Source organism: Pholcus phalangioides, unplaced genomic scaffold (assembly GCF_987345545.1).
Source record: "Pholcus phalangioides strain wild (caught in Gottingen) unplaced genomic scaffold, Ppha-v1.0 ptg000001l_1, whole genome shotgun sequence".
NCBI classification, from domain to species: Eukaryota; Metazoa; Arthropoda; class Arachnida; order Araneae; family Pholcidae; genus Pholcus; species Pholcus phalangioides.
Window position 1 is genome coordinate 22,316,126 of NW_028301594.1, and position 21,694 is coordinate 22,337,819.

At 35.4% G+C, this 21,694-nt stretch overlaps 1 long non-coding RNA gene across 1 annotated transcript in view; it reads left to right on the forward strand.

The window, feature by feature from the left end:
• LOC149090072 (uncharacterized) overlaps positions 1–21,694 on the forward strand; it is a 72,174-nt gene that overhangs the window by 41,614 nt on the left and 8,866 nt on the right. The window contains exon 2 of the long non-coding RNA XR_016193163.1: positions 4,982–5,130. This is a non-coding gene — a long non-coding RNA (uncharacterized LOC149090072). The remainder of the gene's footprint in view (positions 1–4,981; positions 5,131–21,694) is intronic.

The following is a 21,694-nucleotide window of genomic DNA, read 5'->3' on the forward strand; positions in this document are numbered from 1 at the left end:
TTGAGTAAGTGTAAGAGATGTTCCTTGTGTTCCGTACAATCGCAATGCAAAACGAAGTAATGTGTCAGACGCCCTTAAATTAGCTAATGTGCTGAAATACATTTGAGTTTCTATATATTTTTGCTCTGTTTCTATGTATTTGCATTGTTTTTATGTGTATTAATGTTGTGCCTCTATATATATACACTTGCGTTGTTTTTCTGTATATTTATTTTGTTTTCTACATACTTAAGGTTTATTTTTTTTCAATGCATTGTATTGTATTACCATATGTGTAGTAAATGTGCAATTTCATAGAAAACCGTAGCCAATCCAGCTTTTTTTATGGGTTCAGCACACCGAAATATCATTTTTGTTTCGGAAGCAGAAACTTTGTCCGAACTTGTTGTCCAGTGTTATTAGTGTCGAAAATATCTTTTTCGAAGTCGGAAAAAAAATTTCAAAATATTTTTAATAATGCTTTCAGTTTTTTTTTCTTTTCGATAGTGTAAACACTCGAATCAATCAATCAAACGACGACACCTTGTATGATCGATGGAAGTTCTTATCACCCCACTCCAAATACTCTATTTCAAAATAGCAAAAAGAGAATTCATTTTGAGTTTGGAGTACACATTTCTAAATTCGATATGCAACTTTGACACGTTGAAGTTTATATCCTTGAAATTTGAACATTCTTAAGTTCGATCATTTGAAATTTTAGATTGATTGATCGAACCATTCAATAACTAAACTTATCTGGTATTTACCAAACTCTAAAGTAAGGGGAGAAAGGAATGATACGCTAGAGTATTAGTTGTCCTTGTTACTTGGCATCTCATCTACGAAAGAAACGAGTTTTTGATGGGGGAAAAAAAATAAACCACGTTTTTTCTCCTACCGAGATAAATGGTTTCATCTGCCACGGAATATTGGGTCTCTTCCTTGGGCTCTTTTGTCAATTGCGGCAAAAAAAAAAGGCAAGTTCTCCGAGGGTTATGGAGATGTTCTTTCTGGACACTTCTTAGACAAGAACGAATGGCCTACTCTACTCGGGATCTAGTCAGAGAGAGAAAAAAAATACATATAACTGCACGGATCTGTAGGACAAAAAAAAAATCCAATCAAATGATCGTGCTTCTGTTCTCCGCATAGTAATAAATCACTCAATTCGAAAAGTTGTTTGCCAAAATAGATGACAAGACGTTCCTAGATATTGCAAAGAAAAAATACTACTGTTTGTAGTACAATTTTTCATCCAACTTTCTTCGACGCAAAATCATTTACAATAATTTTAACCCTTAAATGCTCAATTTTTTTTTCCGAGCTGATAATTTTTTTTCATAGTTAATGGCACGAAAATCTAAATCTATTTGGAATTTTACTGCTTATACAAGGCCTTACTGAAGACCTGCAAAGCCTCAAAAATCACATACAAAACAAATGTATTGAAGTAATATTTACTTTCCAAATATGAAACTACCTTTCTTGTGATTTAACCTATACCGAGATAAAAATTCAGATTTCAAAAGGTAAAAAAAAAGGAAGAAATGCAAAAACAAAACATTTTAACAAGTTACTGAAATCACAGCCACACGTGCTCTGCAACAAACCGAGTTGTGAATTTCTACCATCAAATTCAAGGATCGGTCCTCTCCCCCTTTACTTTTCTTAATTTACATCAATGACCTTCCAGAATCCCTCAACTGTACTACTAGATTATTTGCTGATGATTGTGTAATTTACCATACCATTCAAAACGAATATGACTAAGAACTTCTGCAACATAACCTGGCTGCCATCGCGGACTGGTGTTCTTTATGGCGAATGCCAATCAATATCTCAAAAACGGTTCACATGAAAGTTACTCGTAAATTACTTCCTCTTGAATACACGTACTCCATCAATAATTTAGCGTTATCCCAAGTTTCTCAAATCAAATACCTCGGTGTCATAATCTCAGCCAAACTACGTTGGAACAAATATGTTGACTACGTTTACCAGAAGTGTCTTAACAAACTTTTCTTCTTCCGCCGCAACCTTAAAAACTACACTCGGGACATCAGACTACTCTGTTACCAAAAGTTTATATCTTCTCCGTTCTTTCCTACGCCGCTGAAATCTGGGACCCCTACACCTCCAGTAATATAGATAAACTCGAATCAATCCAAAATAAATCCACCCGATTTTCTCACGACTGCTGATCATCTTTCGTTTCCGTGTCCGAACTTAAAAACAAACTTCATCTCATCCCTCTCTCTACTCTTCGTCTCATTTCTCGATTAATATTGTTGTATGAAATTTTCCATGGGTAATTCAACATAGATACTTCTGGTATCTTAGCCAAACCATCCTACATCTCTAGAAGATTCGACCATTCCCTTAAAATAAAACCTATTTTTGCTTCCACTGACTGTTTTAAATACAGCTTCTTTCCTCATACCCTTGGTGAATGGAACAAACTCCCAAGCTCTATTGTCGAATCCCCCATTATCACTAGCTTTTTGTCCAATAACAAACAATATCTTTGTCATTTTCAATCGCATCCTCTTGTATAGGACCCAGGGCCAACAATATTCTATAAATAAATAAATAAAATAAATAAACTCAAAATATAAAATACAAAGAATATCGCTTCACCTTATGTGCGGGCAAACGCTGAAAAAAAAAGCGAAGCAAAGAGCAAAGTGTCTGGAATTTTATCTTCAAACTGGCAACAATGATGAACTTTTAAATAACCCTTTGCACATATACAAAGCTACGCATTTAAGAGTAACCCTCTAAGGTCCCCCCCCCCCCCATAACAACGTTAAAAAAATTGATGTAGAATTTGATGCTATTGTTGTATTTTTAATTGAAATAATGCATCAACAAAGCAATTTAATTCATTAGAGTGAATTTTTTAGTTAGATAAATGGTTAACTAAGTGCAAAATATACAAATTGCCTTCATTTTAATGTTATCTATTACAAATATCGAATCTTGTTTTGAAAAGTTAAATCGTTTTTATCAGTTCTCTCAGTTCGATGAAGTTTTATAAATCTCCGAACTCGTAAAATTTCAGCAGCTCTCATAAAATGATACCAACAAGGAATCAACTCTTTCTAGGTAAAATATTGCGCTTATATAACCTTATTTTGTATTCAAATGACGTTGAAAGATATACTTTCTGAAATGCTAAGAAAGTTGAGAAATGAAATTTGTGTAATGGGTTTTTTGGCCATGTATTTGCCATGTATATTCAAATATACACGGGATTATAACAAATTTCTTCTGAAGGGGTTTACGCAACCTCCAGAAGAAAAGGTTGCAAACATCAACGTTTGTTTTCCCAAAACAAATTCTATTTGTAGAATCGAATCGAATGGAATTTGAATAATAATCATGTATCGGCGTGAAAGAAATTCTTGATTTCAAAAAACGAACTCTTTCAATAAAGCATGGTTCCACGTTGAAAGCAACTATTGTTTTCTCGCAATTTATCAACATATCATAAGATTACCAGATTCGAAAACTGAGAAAGGAGGACGCTTGCGCGCGCACTTTTAATAACAACACCTTTTCCGATTTTCACAACAGATAGCACCACTTTTCTCACCAATAAAACCTGCCACAACAATAATTTTTCCCAAATAACCACTTAAAAAAAGCAAAAACAGAAAAATTCTGGGCATTTTGACGGCTATTGGACAATGTGCGTTAAAAGAAAACACAAAACACTCATATCAATGAAGAGATATATGTTTCAACGTGGGGGAAAAAATGTCCCCAGAAAGAAAAAAGTAATAATAATGATAATTTCTTAAACCTGAAAAGAAGGAAAAAAAAGGCAAATTTTTTGAAACGTAGGAGGACGCTGGAAATGAAATCAAAAAGAGGACATATTTTATTTAACGATGACGTATGGTAACCCTAATATCATAATATTCTATTTCTTTTTTTTTCTCTCTCTCTTTTTGTCTGTTAGATTATTTTCACTCTACATAGCTTTTCACTCTCATCACAGTTTTTATTCCAAAACATAAATACCTACCGTTTATCTTCTTGAATCTTTCTTTCATCCTTTCTTTTTCCTTTCAATATCCCTCTCGAAAACTTTTCTTCCCCCATTTTTCATTCCTGGCATCCCATCCCTTATCATCATCTCTCTTTTCAATCTCATTCTACCTACCATTTTTCTCTTTTCCAACCTCTCGTTAACATCTTTGATTCTATCCATATCTTCACCCGACTTGATTCCAACGTTATCTTCCTCTTTTATTTTTCTTTGATTGATCCATCGCTTCATTTATCTAACTTCGATTCTGAACTTTTCAATTATTTTCTCACAAACTATGTGACACATGAACTTCACTTTCACTTTTTTTCATATTGTGTGACTCCTTACCTCTATCTTATATATATTTACGTATTTTTTCTCATACCTCGTGAACTCAACTGTTGTATATAGCGTATCTCCTTTCTAACCATTCGACTCCGACCTCATCTCCATCTTTCTTTTCCAAGCTATGCTGCTCTAAATCAAGGAAAGAGGTTTAATGGATATTAATACCGAGACACAAACTCGGAAAGATCGACTACTGGTATTCATTTAATCAGTTCAAGCACACCAACCAATATACCGTGGAGAATCGGACTTTCTCTTTCTTATAGCATGCACGGGGTTAGATTCCTTGCGGAGACTCTCTTTTCGAGTCGGACTTGATGAATATCCAGGAGTTCGTGTCAGCATTCGTATCCAGTAACTTTCATTGATGTATTTTTCACTGAGGAAAAAATCATGTTTTCTTCCCCTCTTTCTCTCTCTCTCTCTCTCTGTATTCCGTTCTAATCATTATTCTTCTCAATTATGTGACTCTAACCTTATCTTCTTTTTAACAACGTGGCTCGATATATAACTTCATGTTTATTTATTTTTTTCAAACAACGCGGCTCTAACTTTTTGCAAACCACATCTTTATCTTATTTAAAGTCATCTAACTCTGACCCTTTTTCCTTCCAGTTGTGGGACTCTAGTCCCATGATCTTCTTCCCAACTACGTGACTCTGCGAAGGTTCAACTGCTTTCTGATGTGAAGATGAAATTAGGGAAGATAATTCAACTGCGTTGCGAGAGATGGAAACATACGCTTCGGAAATCGAATTATTAAGGTAATAGAGTAGTCACCCCTTCAGGTAGGGTAACTTAGGTACGACTTTGTACTTATTTTTCTCCATTATAATATATAAGTTACAAAATAATTATCGTTGCATGAACAAATAACTAAAATCTTCTTCTTTCTCTAGTAATGCAACTTTTAGTAAAATATGTTAAATCATAATGTAGATAATGCAAAAAATTTCCAAAATCTCTACCCAAGTCGCCACAATTCACGGTATATTATTTTCGAAATGCATTATTACCTAATGTGATTGATTGGGTCTTGAAAAAAAAATCCACCTAATTATTTATCTTTGTATTAAAACGAAATATCAGATATGTTGTTGCTGGACAAGATTCCCAAATACAAAATCGATGCTGGTTAATGCGTGGTCGGAATAATTAACAAAAGAAAATCCCGATAATGGCCGAAAACTGTTGTGTGTGTGTATATATGTATCATGGATTCACCGGAGCAACAGTTCCGTAGTCTCTCCGAAAAATAGTTATCGCAGATTCCAAATATCGATTTATACTTAATGAAGTCATTTCGTAACTCGTTTTTTTTTTTTTTTTCTACTTTCTATTTTTAATGCACATTTCGTCTTGACGTAGGAATGTACTTCCGTTGCTTCCGTTATAGGAGTGGAACTCCGTATAATTAACTAATTTAATTATGGAGCCTAGCTATATCGATAATAACAAGCCGACCATCAAAAACGTTTGAATGAATTCGGGACATCCTTCGCTAACGAATATTCTCAATTTGTCTTTCAATTATAGAATCGGTGGGATTTTGAGAATCAGTTGAAATGAGATTCTTTTCGCCGTATATTGGACTGATAACACAGATATTAAAAAATAATAATTTTTTTTTTGTTTGATGCCTAGAATTGTTCAGCTGATTTTGACTATATTTCGTATGCTGGTTTCAAATATGAACACAGTTTTTCTCTATCAGCTCTACTTTTTTGAGATTCGGCATAGCTATATTATGTAATATTTGACTATACAATTCATTGAGTTGTGGTTGAGTTTTTTTATGTGGATCGGGGGGTTCCTGCGCTTTTTCTTCCTCCTTTCTCTGTGCTGCTATCAGCTGATTGTATGAAGCCATATTTGTAGATATAACCTATTGTTTACATATAACACAACTTATAAAGTTCGATGTTTTCTTTCATACCGAGCACAACTCTGGTCTATCTCCATGAGCACTTTACTACCGGAAGTAGTTCCTTGTTTTGAGGTTGTTGGAAAGAAACAATGACGTCCAGTCGAAGAAGTTGTGTTAATCATCCTAATTTATTTTGCTATATATGTGGTGAGTACACCGTAAAAATGGAGCAGAAAAGCCATTCCTGATTTTGTTAAAAGAACTAACCTTGAGTACTTTGGCGTTTGTCTTGGCGGCCAAGATGAAGTTTGGACTACACACATTGTGTGTAAAACTTGTACAGAGCACCTAAAACAGCGGACTAACGGGAAGAGAAGGAGTCTAAAATTTGGTGTTTCAATGGTTTGAAGAGAACCCCAACTTTGATGACTGTTATTTTTGTATTGTGAATATTACTAGAATAAACCGAAGCAATCGTAGCATGTGAACATATCCTTATTTAGCCTCTGCAAAGAAAGAAGAAGAATAGAAAGAAAGAAGAATATGATACAGTATCTTTGGTTATGGAGAAGAATAGGTTTCACAAACGTCAGTGGGTAATTTGTGTGGACTTAAAAATGGTTAACTTTCTCCGTGGTCAGCAAAGAGGCTGCATAAAATAGTCTTGCTACTTGTGCCTGTGGAATAGCAGAGCCAAACCATACGAATAAGAAAAGATTGGCCAATGAGAGAGAAAATGGCTGTTGGAGAAAGACATTTCATTTGTGAACCCTTTGTTGGACGAGACAGAATCATCTTGCCTCCGCTGCATATGAAGCTAGGGTTAATGAAACAGTTCATGAAAGCTCTAGATCAGGAGAGCTCTTGCTTTGCATTAATAGGACAAAAAGTGCCTGGAATAAGTACAGAAAACTTAAAGAAGCTCGAATCTTTGATGGTCCTCAAATCAATAACCTCATAATCGATCCTCATTTCATGGATTCAGAGCTAAAACCGAGGATCTCATTCGTTCATTACTTCCACAGCCGTTTCGCTGAGATTTTAGGCAATACCAGTGAAAACAAGGTGAACGATTTCACAAGGACATAAAGACAATGGAGGGCCGATACCAGGGCAGATGGGATACTATGGGATACTTTATAAACCGAGCACAACTCGGGTCTGTCGCCATCTATGGGCAATTTACTACTGAGTGCGTATCTAGTGTTGTGTCTGATTTTTCAGTGCTGATATCTATATTTCAGAAGTGAAGTGAGTGAAGTGTAATGATTGAATATTTGTACTGTTTGTAGGCCTGTTGCTCTCTTTGTCGAGACTTTTTAACGGGGAGATCGGCTCGTATTTGCGCCTCGAAGTTGGGAACCACTGAAAACCAACTTCAGCGGACCATAATATGGGATACTATCATACGATGGCAGAGTACTGTTGGAATCTGCCAAGAGACTGTGTAACCAAAGTTCACTCAAGAATTTCAAATAAAAGAAACTTTCGGAGTAGAACACAGTAACAAATTCTTTGGTTTTTATTTGTAATTTAATGATTATACCTTAAGCCTAATTTCATGTGTTAACGTGAAATAATAATACTGTCATATCTCACAAGCAAAAGCTGATGGACAAAAACTAACGTCATATTTGTTTTCAGTATATGAAATTCACATAAAATCAGTTTAAAATACCTTGACACCAAATTATGAGTTGCCCATTATAATGAGAATACTATTTGGAAAGAGATGACGTACCATTTTCCCAGTCTCATCCAGCCGTGCCGTCGTTTTGATAAAAATTTCAGTTTTGTTCCATTTTTGATAATTCATATAAAATAATCCATATCATTGATTCCCATTCATAAGTTTATTGTCGAAGAATTATGAAATCGAGCCTCGATATAATGAACTCTAAATTAACAAACATTACGATTGCACCCTGATAAAACGAACTCCAATAATTCTTCGATTTAACGGATTTTTACCGGTTTTTGGGCGTATACAATCAAAAACCCCCAAATTGATTAAATAGAAGACGATCTCCTATTAATCAATTCTACAGTCACAGTGACACAACGAACCCCTTATTTGCAAAATTTCATCATTATACTCCGATATAATGAATTCTTACTTTACAACCTTAACTATAACTAACTATAACCAGCGACGCTTAGGTGTTATGTATAATCACCAATAAAAGTGAAAATTTTTTTAGCATTTATCAAAATTTGCCAACGACGATTGGGTATTGTGCATGATCAGCAGGTAAAAGTGATACATTTATCAAACTTACTGAGACGATAACGATATTTATAATAACTGATTATTATTTATAATAACTGATTCATCACATTTATAATAACTGATTCATCACATTTATAATAACTGATTTATCACATTTATAATAACTGATTCATCACATTTATAATAACTGATTCATCGCATTTATAATAACTGATTCATCACATTTACCATAACATATGTATTACATACTTTGATATGGTCCTTGATCTATTCTCAAATCATTGCTACAATTGAGTAAAAAATAATTTTTTGCATGTAATTATTACAGAATAAAATAACAAAAATGTGTTCAGCATGTAAGAATAATATGCTAATAAATTTCCTTCTTGATAAATTCCAAGATAAAATAAATTCAATAAAAAAACAGAATCAGAACAATATCAATGATTTTACCATAATTCTATTTGGCTTGCGGTAAATGCGTTTCGAAATACATATATTTTTTTATTATCTCCCACGCAAGCAAACGGAATCTGATCATAATCTTCGGAAAGAATTCGAATACATATTGCAGTTTCGAACGTTTCGCGGAGAGAAATACCATTACCTCTTCGGTATATTTCGGTTTAAGTAATGAAATTAGTTACAAAGAGAAATTTGGCAAAACACGAAAAGACATCTTTTAGCTACACGAACCAACCAACGTGACCGATCCAATCATAATCTGGCGAAATTCCAAAATAAAACTTCCTTGTTTTCCCAAAACACGGGGATCGATGAGAATTTAAAGGAATCAAGTACTACTAGGATATATCATAAAATTTTATTCAATATACTTTTTCCAACTACTTAAAATTCCTCTCTTCCGTCTTCTATTCGTCCGTATAGGGCTAATTGACATAAAGCTATAAAAGCCAATTTCTGTTCACGGCTGCAGCGTCGCGGGCAGCAAGCATTACCGGTGTCACTCCGGTGTAGGGTGAACAGATGAGATACGGGACAAATCCCGGAATTCCTAATTAAAAACCGGGGCAAAACACAGAATGCATTAATAAAAACCAGAACATTTTATAGAACCCTTTGTTTTGGGAACGTTACACTATAAAATTGCAAACTTACATTTGCATTGCGAAAATGTTATCATACTGCTTCTACACAAACTGCCAAAATGACTAAAACATCATGATAGGGTGGCTATAAATGTCGGATATTCCGTATATATGAGATTGAAAGGCGTACATCGCGAAGGTGGGGCGAGTTTTTTTTTATTTACATTTATTGCATCCAATACGTTCAATTTAGTTGCACAAACAGATATCCTTCTTATATTCCGCTATCATTTTTCTAATTTCAAGATATTTCATGAAGGCTATTTGCGCAGATTTTTTGAGATTTTTGCTTCCATTAAAAATGTTAGCGCTCTCTATTGGCTTTGCAACAAAAATAAAATAATTAGAATTTACGTAACTGAAAATAACTTACACTTCGAAAGCCCCTAAATCTATGTTTTCTATTACTCTTAATTGGCGATATGTTTGTCATAATTTTCAAATATTTTGTCTAATAAAAATATTATGTGCATAGTGGTCAATATACGTTTACAGTTGTCGTGTGAATCGTAATATTCTATTAAGTGGAGAACCTTAACAATTTGTCTCAATGGGAGAAATTTCGGTTGCAGAGGGTCTTAACCGTTATCTAATTCAGCGGTAAGTACTGTATTTGAAAATGATTCTATTTCATCCAATCTTTACGCAAAGAAAAAGCGGGACATCTGGCCACCCTACTCCGGTGTAGAAGCGCGCCAGTAAAATAAGTCCCGCAAAACACACATTTTTATACGACACTGGTTCAACTTTTTGAAGCGCGACCGTTTTTTCGAACACATTCCAACATGTGCCCATTTGCAGGAAGCTCCGTCGAGAGAGAGAGAGAGGAATGTGTGTGTGTACGAGGTATTTTTTTTTATATAAATGTGCGGTTTTGTACAGGCGTCCCTCGCTTTACTCGATTAATTGGTTGCTCAAAATAGTCGCGTAAGACAGAATCAGGTGAAGGGAATTGAATATAACGTGGGAAAGATAGGTATGGGGGGGGGGGAGGGCTTCGTTTTCTTCAGAAGGATTACAAAAATTAACCCAGCAGCGAAGGAACATTTTTTCATGAATTAATTATTCAAACTTATGAACAAACCCATGCATTTAGGCATATGAATGAATTACTTTTTCTGCCTTCGCTACTTGCAATTGATTCTGGAGAGTGTGGATGTGTGTGTGTTCTCTTTCCTGAAGAGAACCTGGTATGCAAGGTTTAACTCTTTTTAATGAAACAGTCGAGATTCGGCTGACAAGCAGCATTCTTCGTCTTATAAAAACTTCAGTAGCAAAGCCAGGGGATTCCGCATATTTCTCGCAAATATGAAAATTGTAATTTCACTGGAACAACTTTTTTCGATTAAATTTCTCATGGCATTGCCATTGTGTTGCCAAACGTTGTTCATCAGTGAGATCTGTCGAGCTGTATCTGAGAATTTCTCTCATATTTGTCTCAGCTACATCATCAAATCCCACGTACTTCATCGTCAAAGGATTTAACTGTGTTGTAAATATTTTCAGTTTGCATACCCATTTCCAGGATTAAAATGGAACTCTAAACCAAATTTTGCAGGTTGGAATTCCTAAAACCAACTTTTAAAAATCGCGTTATAGCGAAATCACGTAAACTAAGGGATATCTGCAGTAGTAAGGGGGAAGTCAACTTCCAAAAAGGCAGACAAAACTACAGAATTCACAGAAATGCTAAAACCACTTGAATTAATATCAGAATTATTGTAAGAAGGAATTACGGAATAGTTGTAAGAAAAATTTTCAAATTAATTGTAAGAAAAATTTTCAAATTAATTGTAAGAAAAATTTTCAAATTAATTGTAAGAAAAATTTTCAAATTAATTGTAAGAAAAATTTTCAAATTAATTGTAAGAAAAATTTTCAAATTAATTGTAAGAAAAATTTTCAAATTAATTGTAAGAAAAATTTTCAAATTAATTGTAAGAAAAATTTTCAAATTAATTGTAAGAAAAATTTTCAAATTAATTGTAAGAAAAATTTTCAAATTAATTGTAAGAAAAATTTTCAAATTAATTGTAAGAAAAATTTTCAAATTAATTGTAAGAAAAATTTTCAAATTAATTGTAAGAAAAATTTTCAAATTAATTGTAAGAAATAATTTCCGAATTTCATCATTTTCCAAGCTGGAAATCCTTTTACCACAAATACGATGTTTTCAACTGAATTAAGAGGTACCCTCTAACCAGGGCATCTTAAGAGAATCATGGGTTCCCGGGCCAAGGGATTTTTCTGAGGTCTTTTCTGCGAAATTCTCGAAAAATTCAACTATTTGTCGTTTTTCTGAGGCCCCTCTTCTCTTTAGGCCCCCGGGCCGTGGCCGGTGGGCCCATGCGTTGAGTGCCTGTAGCATCTAAAATCTATGAGCTCTAATTTCCAGAATTGTTTTTTTTTCCGGACACACGTTTTACGAAGGACAAAAACAAATAGTACCATGATCTTTCGAATCGCCCTGTGTTTTCTTGTTTCAATAATCAAAAGCTTAAACATCTTCAGATAAATATTTGCGTTATTTATTGCGAACAATAGTTTATTCATATCTCTTTTATTTTTTTTAACAAAGATTTTCTTTGATTTAAAACCAAAGATGGGGAAATTCGATTAAAAGAAAAAAAAACATTTTTTTCATAAATAAGAGAAACCATTCAAAATAGAAATAATTGAAAAAAGAATCCCTCGAATATAACAATAACAAATTCGAAAAAACTTTAGAAATTCTCAATCGTACCTGTCACTGACAGAAACTTCATTTCATTTTTTAAAGAAAAAATTAAACAATTGAAAGGATTTGTATTTAAATATTACATGTGATAAAAAGATTATTTTATTTGTGTTCAAGACACATTCCTCTCGTTACTTGATTAGCCAATAAGAGCACTTCCTTTCTTGAAACTGAGTCTGGTTGCCAAGCAACCCTTTTGCATTTGTTCTTGTGAATTAAGAAACGCCTTTTCACGTCAATATTGATACGTATTGGGCATTATGAAGGAGTTTTAATATACAGGGTGAGTCAAAAGTCGCCAGACTCAATAAAACTTCATAAAAATTTAACAAATTACACATTTTGTTTGCGCAGAAATTCTTGTGAATTCAGATTCATCTGATGACAAGCAAATGATCTTAAACCTTCACTCGTATATCGGGATGCCATAAGTGAGACAATAAAAGCTCATACCCCTCCATCATCGCTCTGCCAATTAAATAGCAGGTTCTGGAAAGCTATTTGGCCAAATCCATGATTGTTTCAATCTTTGTATCTGCGTGTGTGCTTATTCCTGATACCAGGAATTGACCATGAACCGGGGGGACCTGGTAAACCTTCAGTAGCGTGCGTGCGTGTGTGTGTGTGTGTGTGCATAAATATACACATATTTTATACTTTATTATTCTATTTATTATCCTATGCTTTCTTTTTAGATAAATGAATAATAATAAAAATATTCACGACAATATCCTTTTAATTATGAACTCCATCTTGTACAATGGCTGAAACGGCGAAATTTACTTTTTTTTTTTAATTTTTTTGTATGGCATGCTAGTCTACTTAGCTTATAAACATAAATTTATTGATCCTAAATCGACTTGGACATTTTTTCCTTGAAAAATGCCAGAAATCGCGAGCTTTGACTATCAATATCTTGACGAATTTCGATCCAAACCTTACGGGTTAAAAAGAAAAATCCGTAGCAAAAGGTGGGCAAAAAGTCCGCGCGTAGAAACTTTAAAAATTCATAAAAACCGGAAAGATAATAACGATAATTCATAATAACCGAAATAGAAAACGGTTTGCAGGGTTAGCATCGCTAGATCACAGGAATTTTCTTAAGCTAGGAAAAAAAACTAAAAAACAGCCGATAGGTGGCACTGACGTACACAAGTCAAAGAAAAGATACGCAAATAAGGAACAGAAGGCCTCCAAATCTTTTATTACAGCAGTATGTGTTCCACATGACCACAACCAGCAACCAAGTCACAAATCCAGCAACGCAGAATGCAACAGATCTACATACGCGGTTTACAACGGTGAATTGATTGTGGATTAGGAGCGCAAGTTCTTTTAACCATCTCATTTGCATATTTTCACCAAAGTAGCTCATATCAGCGCCACCTATCGGCTGTTTTTGAGTTTTTCCCCTGTCAGAAAAGTTCCCGTGACAGCGATGCTAACCCAACAAATCATTTTTTTATTTCGGTTATTTTCCGTTTTTTAATCATTATTAAAGTTTCTACGGACTTTTTGCCCACCCTGTACTTGCAACCATATTAAAAAAAACTAATCTAACTAGAATATAATGTGAACTTTTTTAGATCCTGGTGTAAGGGAAAAAAAAGTATATTTTATTGAAGCCAAAACGAAAATGGTGAGATTGAAAGTTGTCTTTTTCAACAGTGCGGTTTCTCAGCCACCTCCTTGGGCGTTTTGCCTGTTGTGGCCTTATATTTGTATTTGTATAAAGTTGAAGAGTCGTTTTCGAAACACCCTGAAGTTGCGTAGATTATGGGCACCATCTATTAGATTCTGTTCGAGATAAGAAACACAAAAACTGGCCACGTTACCGACTTAGTCATATCATCAGGTACCTTATATAACATGAAATGAACATAGATTCTAATATACAAAACATCTTGGCGCGATTATCAACAGCACCGATGGCAACATAATCAATTGAGTATCAACTTTCGTCGCACAAATTAATAATAGAAATTAATATCACATACTGTATAAAAACACAACTTTCTCCGAGAATGGGGGGGGGGGGACATCGCATGTCTCCTTAATCTCACACGTCCGACATTTTCTCCAACGTACGAGCGACAGCGTCATAAATTCCACAGTCCGCTCGATTAATACTGCAATTATGTTTTCCTGCTTTTTTTTTTCATTCTTATTAGCAATTAATTTTATTTCCGTCGGGGTTAAGAAAACTAATTATTATTAATTAAATGTGGAGGGAAAAAATGCATATTAATGATATATCAGCTTCAAATGATTTTCTTCGAAGTTCAGTAATATTGATTTCCCTCAACGTTTTGGGAAGATGTTCATTTTTAATCAGCGAAATGAACAGTTGATTCTTCAACATTTTCTGCAAATAAGTCCATGGCCGTAATTATACACGTGAATGGCATGCACTAGATGGAAAAATTTCCGGGATATTTTTCTTTACAATGTTTTTGAGATTGGGTGCGGCAGGCTCAGAATATTTGTCTGGACATAGCGTGGGAGATTCTAAATATTGGCTTGAAGAAGGAGAAGAAAAATCTTCGGAAAAAAACGGTTCCATTAATGCAAATACAAACACAAAGGCCTCAACAGGTAAATTTCCTGACGAGGTGGCTGAAAAAAAGTTGCCCATTAACGATTTGGATGTAAAATATGACTAAAATATATAAAAGCATATACCTCAAAAATAAACACACAGCCCATGGAAAAAGATTATGGTTGTCTTATCTATGTATGGACTGCTTCTTTATTTATCCCACTCTATGTTTATCGTATTTATTTTTAAACGTGTAAATCGTGTTAGAATTCACGACCCCCGGAGGTAAGCTATTCCATTTATTTACAACCCTATTAGAGGAAAACTCCTCGCGATAACACAACCTGGAGATTTCTCTTATCAGTCGATACTACTACTAAACCACTACTATACACATCGTCCACATTCCTTTGCGGAACTTCTAACGAACTGGCACATGCTGGAATGGGCGTGCACGTTTTGTGAACCTAACGTGAAGTTTGTTTCGGTGTAATGCTTGTTATGTGTAGTGCTGCCATCAACTTTTCTAACTATGAGTCAAGTGTAATGGTTTAATAGTTGTTTCGTTGCGGGCCTGTTGCTCTCTGTGGGGAGGTTTTTTAAAGGGGAGATCGTCTCGCGTTCGCCCCTCGAAGTTGGGAACCATAGAAAACCAACTTCAGCCTATCGCCATTACGGCGATGGGAAGATACCAATCGATACGGAATATTGAAGGATCGGACATATCCCGCGTCCTATCTCAAGGAGATATCGAAGCGATCCGTGTCGAGGAGATACAGAAAACGTACAGGGAAATTTTTCTTTCATGAATTTTCAGAATTGAGTTTTCTGAACTGAAGGATCTCTCTCTCAGAAGGGGAAATAAAAGGAAAAAAATTATAAAAATCAATCTAAATCTAAATTCGGCCGGTCAAAGTTCCCTCCACTTCAACTGAGCTTTTGGGTTCTAGCTTCCACACATAAAACGGCGACGGGAAGTGAAGCATAAATCAAATTAAAAAAGTACAAAATGAAAAATTAATTCTCAAGTGTAATATCTTGCCGAAAAAAAAGTATTGGTATAATGCAGGTTGATCGTAGTTGAAGTTCCCGTACTCTGAGTATTTTCTCTCAAAAACTGCTTATCCGAATACAGCCAAATTTTAGGATATCTTACTGAGGGCATGGGAAAAGAGATGTATGAAATAAAATAAAAAAAATAGTTCAATTTTCGACCACCATCTGAAAAAGTGGCACTTTTTTTTATTGCATTTTACATTTTTCCATTGTCTATATAGCGCGCATACCAAGTTTCAATGGAATACATCCTCCAGAATAGATGCTACATTGGTCGGAGTATGACAGTATACTGAAACTACTCAGACCTATATAGCGCCCGTTATGGTATACGTATTCCATGAAACTTGGTATATACATTATACGGACCATGGGAAAATATAAATTTAATTTAAAAAGTGCCACTTTTCCAACTGGTGGTCGAAAATTTAACTTTTCTTTTATTTCATAAATCTCTCCCCCACGGTCTCATTAAGATATCCTAAAAAATTGGCTGTATTCGGATAAGCAGTTTTTGAGAAAACCTACTCTGAGTACACGGGAACTTTATTATTTTTAATTTTATATAACGCACAGTTTCAAACTCTCCATTTTTTTATTTCATTATTCTAGTATATAACTTCTCCAGCAAAGAAGAGCAGAGAAAAAAAAAGTGGAGGGGTGAGATTTCGAGTGAGGAAATATGTTTTTTACCACTTCCCACAAAAATTCTCGAGGTTACTTTCTTATCCCGAATCTGCGTACATACTTGGTAAACGAAAGAATGGTGTTTTGTATTTTTTACCTCATAGACTTCCGACGCAATATTACGTTAGAATCATTGAACAGGTTAAAAGTGATAGAGAGAGAGAAAGATGAAACTAGTGGGCGCGGTAGCCCAGGTCGATAAGACACTCGCCTAAAAACCAAAGGATGTTTAGAGGTGCAGCGAGTTCGATACCCGGTTCGTCCTTGTCAGAAAACTTTCCTGACACAGGGGTACAACAGAAACGGCGATATGACCGCAGCAAAAATTGCTACAGCAGGGAGTTCCCCATCGAGGGGTTAGCGCACCAACCTCTCGATGAGTATAAAAAAACATGCCTGCCGTTCGGAATCGGCAATATATTATAGGTCCCGGTCTAATTAGCCCTCGTGTGCAGAAAATGACCGTAGTGCGACAAAAATGATCAAATGATGAAACTAGTGGTACGTTTGATGGACAGGCCTAAAGAGTTTTAAATATTTACATTGATTTTTGCAAAGTTGCTAAAGCTAGCCTTTAAATTGGCTAGAAGATGATGTCACAGTCTCGGTACAATGTCCTTTAACTAGTGTGTCAAATTGCCCTTCGTGAATACGGGTCAAATTCATTGCAATGGATTTTAAATAGTCATCTCATCGGTGCAAGCAAAGAGAGGAGTTTGAAGCTCTCCTACCTCTTCTAAAATATCCTAATGACTGAAATTGATGCATGTGCCTCAATGATGAACTGTTCAAACTGATACAGCGTTTGAGGGCTATTACTGTAAACAGGGTTTTCAAGGGATTTGTTCACCATCTCTTGGCTTCCCATGTTTCCCTATGGGAAAAAAATCCCTTGCCTTTAAAGAACATTTACAAATTTTCTACTCACTTCAGGCCTTCAATTCTTTTTCTCAAATGTTATGGATATTTTTATGGAATTCAGCGAGAGCTTTTTAGGATTTTAGTTTCAGTATTTTTTTTAGAATTTTAACTTTACCAACATCCAACTTTCTTAAATATCGCCAAAATTTACCCATATTTCATGGCACAAAAAATTTTTAAATCATTCTAATGAGAAATCTTCTAGTTAAAGTATGTAACACCTTAGTGTTGAAAGATACACAAAGTTTTAAGACATTTGAAAGCAAGTGGTGTTTGAAAAAACGTTCCTTATCTGACAAAAAACATAGTTTTGAGAGAAGAGCATTTCAATGTAACACATCAGCGATTATAATGCCTGCCAGCAGTTTATATTAAAATATTTTAAAAATACTTCTAGTGCATGTCGAACGAAAACTCAAATGCAGTTGGAGGCAGAGAGCTTTATAATATCTAAAAATTGAAAAATGTGGTTTTTTTCTTTTTTTTTGGATTTTTTTGGCAAATTTGCGTGCACCAATTCCCCTTAAAATAGCTCCTTGAAGAGAATAGAAGTCAAATGGATTGAGATCCATATGAAGGCTGATGCCAGTCACTTATGAATGATTCAGTGCCATTTGCAAACTCGGGTTGTTACTGTCATAGCTTTTTGTACGTACGGTATCTATTTCATTCATATTCCCAATATTCTAGTCGACTTCTTTTCCTTTGTCGTTAATGTGAACTGAATAACCTCTATAGTTATTTTATAGATCTCTGGTAGTGTATTCTACCGCTGATGACTAGCCATATGTGACTATGTCATCTGATGTAGGCATTTTTGTCTGTATTTCTATGTCCGAAATGTTTGGAAATTGTGGAATGTGTATGGGATATACACATACGTATATACATACGTACTCTTTTATTTTGCATTTTAAACACATTGAAAACATATTTCCCCGGGGATGGCTTTATGGTTAGAAATCCCACAGGAGACCGAGCCATCACACAGTTAGATAGTTTCTGTTTCACTTAAAAAGAATAGAAAAATACTTGATATCACCTGAAGTCTCTGAATATATTGAATTATTCCTACATTTTAAACCTAAAGTTTTCAAAGGTGTGGATTTTTTGCCTTTGTATAAAGTCCATTATTAACATTTTTGGATCAATATGGAAAGTGTTTTGGAAAGAAAGGATGTGCTAGAATTAAAAATCTGCACCTGAAAGATAAGAAGAGAAGATCCCTATAATGAAGTTTTAGAGTTTAATGTGGAAGAAAATTTTCTTCTTTTAAGAAAGAAATGAGAAATTTATATTAGTTTTTTTTTTCTTCTGTTTTTTCTTTTTTTTTGGCTGAGGAGATCCCATAAACGAAGAAATGGAATCTTTATAAGAGAATTTTATGACCACCCACCAAAGTCATAAATTGAAAATAAGTAGAAGGAAAAGAAAATTCATATCTTTTATACTTTTTCTTTGGTATTCTAAAAACCATTGAGTGATCAGGATTCAATATATTAACATGAGAAAAATTCGAAAATATTTTTCCTCAAACAGTAATTTATTTTTCGGTCTAAATTTTATAGACAAACTTGATACCTCTTTAATGAATTTCTCTCTTTAATGAGTTGAACGGGCTTTTATTTTCAACCAGAGTAAATTCTGATGAAAAAATTCATTAAATTGCGCATGATTTAATTGATGACGCAATTAAGCAATTAAAAATGTTTAACGTACCATTTTTACAGTCAATTAAAATTTTACATGTACAATGAATGAATACCGGGACGGCAATTTAAAATAAAAATTAAGATGCAGTGGTATAACCTGTATGTGAAGGAATTGAAATGAAGCGTGAGTGAAAAAAAAAAAGTTCATGACGCATTTTAAAAATTGGTAGACACTTCTGGTTGTAAAATTATCCTGTATTTTACGGGACAGACAGGGCGCGGTAGCCCAGGTCGATAAAATACTCGCCTAAAGTACCGAAGGATTTTTAGAGGTGTTGCGAGTTCGATACCCGGTTCGTCCTTGTCAGAAAACTTTCCTGACACAGGGTACAACAGAAACGGTGACATGACCGCATGAATGAATGAACGCCAGGGTCTCTGCCACCGGACTTATCCCGTTCCCGAGATCTCTTCCAGCCCTGCTTCGTGGCAGAGTCTGGAACAAAGTGAGTGTGTACACCTAACAGTCTGAGTGTGTAACTAGTGTTGTGTATGATATTTCAGTGCTGCCATCTATACTTCAAATTGTGAGTGAAGTGTAATGATTGAATATTTGTAATGTTGTAGGCCTGTTGCTCTCTGTGGTGAGACATTTTAACTGGGAGATCGGCTCGCATTCGCGCCTTGAAGTTGGGAACCACAGAAAACCAACTTCAGCCAACCACCACTGTGGGGTTCGAACCCGGATCCTCGCATCGCGAGTCCGTCACTATAACCACTCGACCACCACAGCGGCTGACATGACCACAGAAAAAATTGCTACCGCAGGGAGTCCCCATCGAGGGGTTAGCGCACCAACCTCTCACTCGGTATAAAAACAAGCCTACCGTTCGGAATCGGCAATAAATTGTAGGTCTTGGTCTAATTAGCCCTCGTGTGCTGAAAATGACCGTGGTGCGACAAAAATGAGAACTCTTTGACGGGACAGACATTTTTCCATACTATCTGACTCTTGGGATCAGTGAATGATTCTAGATCGGGGTGGCCAGCCGTGGCAAAAAATTAGAGAAATTGTATTCCATTTTCAATCAAAAAATTTCTTTCTAACTTTTAAACAATCGCATCCAAAAAGTAGAAACTTTGCCTGCTTTTAATTCACAGAAAATAATTGACGGATTTTTAAGACAAATGCATTTTTTTCTTCTCACTGGTTTACGCGTTTTGGCTGTGCAATGGAGAGCCGTCATCAGAACCCCGTGGTCAGAAACCACACAGTAGCAGTAAAACCGTTGAAAGGAGTGAGGGGGGTTTGATGTTTACTTTTGGTCGTCATGGGAGTTGTTCACCTTTGGTGGTCTTTGTGGCCTGAGTGGTCTACTGAGGTTCCTTGTTAGAAAGGGGGGGGGGTCTATTTCAAGAGTGCTCAATCAAGGAAAGTGCGGACCACTCCGGTCATTTCAAAACGTGCCACGGGCCAGTTAATGTAATCTGTGAAAACACCGTAGATTACTTATGTGATATGTAAATGTGTCGCGGTGATCTAAAACTGTGCCGCGGGTCACTTGAGTCATCTGGAACTGTAAGTAATCTAAATCAGTGCCGTAACGCTTGAGATAACTCAAAACTGTGCCACGGGGGAGCGATCACCTCACGTGATGTGCAAATGTATCGCAGGTCACTTAAGTTGTACGTAAGGAGCTTTATGTCCTTTAATTTATAAGGGCTCCTACTTGCGAACAGAACGCTAAAAGTCGGACGAACGTACACAGAGAAAGCATATGACAACGTATGAGCTTCATACTTGCGGTATGCCGTACATAATATGTATGAAATTCTGTTAGAGATGGTAATTTTCGGCCTGAAATATACTGAGAAATTGAATTATCTGGATGTTATGCCGAAACTGATATTTGGAAAAAAATGGGATTTGCCTCCTCCAAGAATCGAACCCGGGTCCCCTTGCATACCGGGCAAGTGCGCTAACCAATACACCAGAGATACGCTTTTCAATTCCTTATAACACGTATTAGTAGCGTGAAGCGCTGAGTGGATTCAGCAGCCTCCACTCAGCTCTTCACGCTACTAATGCGTGTTATAAGGAATTGACTGAACCGTGAAAATCGGGCCGCTATCATGAGGTGGTCATTATTGAGAATGGCCGTTTTATTTCTGGAGAAAAAAATAACTAAAATTTGCGATTTATGTAATATATAAAATGATAATCTGTTCTGTAATTGGTAATTATATAATTATAACTTATACAAAAGGCGAACATCGGGGCTAACCTGTTGATACCAATTTACCATCATACTGACCAGATCTTGGAGAAGGCATTTGATTACAACGCTGCTGTTCAACCTCTTGCCACACAATTGTCCTGTTACCAAAATCGCTGTCGGTATCTTCAATGATATCCCTTCAATCAACACCTGAAAGTCGTTGCCTTTTATGAAGAGATAAGATAAAAATATGATTTTTGAAGAATTCAGTGTCATACTGAATAAAAGTGTCATATTTTATTCATATATGA